The 2,852-nt window shown below is 48.8% G+C and overlaps 1 long non-coding RNA gene across 1 annotated transcript; it reads right to left on the minus strand.

The window, feature by feature from the left end:
• Positions 1-304: 304 nt before the first annotated feature.
• LOC119316401 lies at positions 305-1,110 on the minus strand. The gene is made up of 3 exons (XR_005152976.1): positions 1,015-1,110; positions 771-893; positions 305-602 (listed from the first exon to the last, which is right to left on the minus strand). It is a non-coding gene; the product is annotated as an uncharacterized LOC119316401 (long non-coding RNA).
• Between the last annotated feature and the right edge of the window lie 1,742 nt (positions 1,111-2,852).

The following is a 2,852-nucleotide window of genomic DNA, read 5'->3' on the forward strand; positions in this document are numbered from 1 at the left end:
GCCGCAGATCAGTGGCTGGGATTCTGATTTCATTTTCACATGCCACCGTTTCGATGCTACAGTTAATCCTATTGAGGGCCAGATGGCACTGGAAGCTCCCGGGATATCTTTTTTTTCCGAGAGCACATCAAAGGCGTGTCTTAATTTTATAGAAGAGAGAAATGACAATGTACAAGAAGCTGACAAGTAAATGCGAACATCCACTGTCCGTGACATCCCTTTACAACCAACAGAAAATACTAAAGCCTACTCTCTCACGAAACGCGATAAACCACCAACACCTATGCCGGCCGTCAGGGCCGGCCCTGAGATCTTAGAGGCCCTTGTGCGAGCTTCATCTAATGGGCCCCTATAATAGACGCAAAAATATCTTCTAGTAAAGGATGTAGCACCGTTTTGAGATTCAATTAATTGATTTAGATGTTAGTTCTTTTTTCTTTTCTCACAACCATATAATTGCTATTTTGGCAACATTGTTACAAAAAAAAGGAGAGAACCTGATTTCTTAAATCTTGGTTTTGGAGTAAATTAGAAGAAATTATATGCTCCATCTACCCAATAATGAAAATTCTTGCAATGCCACAACCTGCAGAATTACCTGACTGCAATTCGTACAAAAAAAGGAGGAATTAAGTAGGTCAAACATCAGCAATGGCTTATCATGAATTTTGTTTATTACATCAACTCATCATATACCAGAAATAAACAGATACGGATCAAAGAATTGGGATCCAAAAATTATATGAATGAGCAATGGCTTCGGTGCTTACCTTGAACAGTGCCTGGACTTCACATCTCCACCGCCTGCCCTTCACCATGAACACGGCTCGGACGGCCATGCTGCAGTTGCTCTCGCGTCCCTGCCGTTGTAGGTCCGTCGGGGTCCCTTGGGGCTGTTTATAGAATGCAAGGAACCAAAGAAATTTATTGATTAACTTCAGGAATTGGGGCCTGGCCTTTTAGGAAGTCGGGGCAATCAATTTTTGGTAAAGAAGATGAAGAACGGGAGACTACCGAGGCGTAATTCAAGGAGCCAGCGAAGGAGAAGGGATTGATGTTTGTGCGTGACTTGTTTCCTTTTTAATAAATGGGCCAGGCCTGCTGCTCTTCTGCACTAGTATATTTTTCCAGAAATATATACATTGTATATAGCATATAGGTGCACAGCGTATGGGCCCCTGCTGAGGCTGGGCCCTAGGCCGTCGCACTCCTCGCCATGGCCTAGGGCCGGCCCTGCCGGCCGTCCTCCACTCTTGAACTTCCCGCAAGATCAAGTCAACCAAGTTTAAAGGCATCTTCTGTTGCCGCACTCTGTTAAAAACACGGGCATTCCTTTGCTTCCAAAGCGCCCAAACGATCACGATGATCAGTGTTGAAACCGCATTTGTAGGCTCTTTGGTAGTCTCTCCTCGCCTTCAACCAGCACTCCAAAAAAGAATCGTCCATCATAGACCTCCTAGTGGTCAAGCGGAGCGCCTCAAAGCACTCATGTCACACTTCCTGCGCGTACACACATCGAACCAGAATATGCTCAGCCTCGTCCATGGCTTGAAGGCACGTGTTGCAGACTGATGGTTGGTCCTGTAGGCCATGTTTTGCTCTCCGGTCCGAAGTCTAAATCCGATACTGCACGGCGAGCCAAACAAAAATCTTGCATTTTGGAAGCGCCCATCTGCGCCAGATGCAAGAGGCGTAGGGGACTTTGTGAATACCTTGGCATAGACTGAGATAAGAGGATTTAGCTGAGTAAGCACCCGATGGATCTGCTGGCCAGGAGAAGACATCCTGCGAGGCAGGGTCTCGCTCCACTGTACTAAGCGCTAGGTTCAAGTGAACCAGCTGCATGTGTCCCACGAAAGTAAGGTCGCCAGAGATGTCTTGCAGCCACCGCGCGTTAGTCAAGCCCTCACTGACCGTGCACCTATTGCGTGTGCGCGTGTCCACCAAAGCATGGATGAGAGGAACGATATCCGCCACCGCAAAGCCATGCACCCATCTGTCTCTCCAGAAAATAACTCTAGTGCCATCCCCAACGTCGATCTTGACCAAACTATCAAACACCGCCCGAGCATCCTTGTCCACTGCCATAGCGAGCCCCTGCCACGGCCTAGCCGGATCCGTCCGCTTTAGCCATTCCTATCTAACTCTGAGTGCCAAACCTTGCAACCTGAGATTGTGCACCCCGAGGCCTCCTAGGCAAGTAGGTCTACAAACTATGTTCCACGCCACAAGGCACTGTCCTCCGTTTACCTTCTCTTTGCCTGCCTAGAAGAACGCTCTCATCCATTGTTCCAGCTCTTTGAAGACCCAGTCCGGCGCATCCGTAATCATGAAGTGATGGATAGGCTTAGCCGCGATCACGGATTTGACCAAAGTGAGGCGTCCCGATCTTTGTAGGAGACCTCTTTGCCATGCTGGGGCACACCGCTTCGCATGGTCTAGCATCGGCTGCCACTCCGCACGACTAAGTTGGTGGATGGACAACTGCAGCCCCAAGTATTTGCAGGGGAAGCTTCCCAGATTACATTGGAGCAAGTTATTAACACAATTCCTGTCTAGCTCATCCCCGTGAATCATGATAGCGGATGATTTCTGATAGTTCACCCAAAGACCAGAGGCGTTGCCAAAAGCATGCATGGTAGTCCGAACAAATGAGAGATCCGAGGCGGTGGGTTTGACGAAAAGCGCTACATCATCCGCGTAGACCGATAAGCTCTGCTTAGCGGCTATCCCTGTGAAAGGGCTAATCATGCCCATGACAGAGGCCTTGATCATGACCCTCGATAGCACGTCCATGGCAATGATGAACATGAGTGGAGAAATGGGGCCACCTTGCCGAAGCCCTTGCGCGT

Source organism: Triticum dicoccoides, chromosome 6A, assembly GCF_002162155.2.
Source record: "Triticum dicoccoides isolate Atlit2015 ecotype Zavitan chromosome 6A, WEW_v2.0, whole genome shotgun sequence".
Lineage (NCBI taxonomy): Eukaryota > Viridiplantae > Streptophyta > Magnoliopsida > Poales > Poaceae > Triticum > Triticum dicoccoides.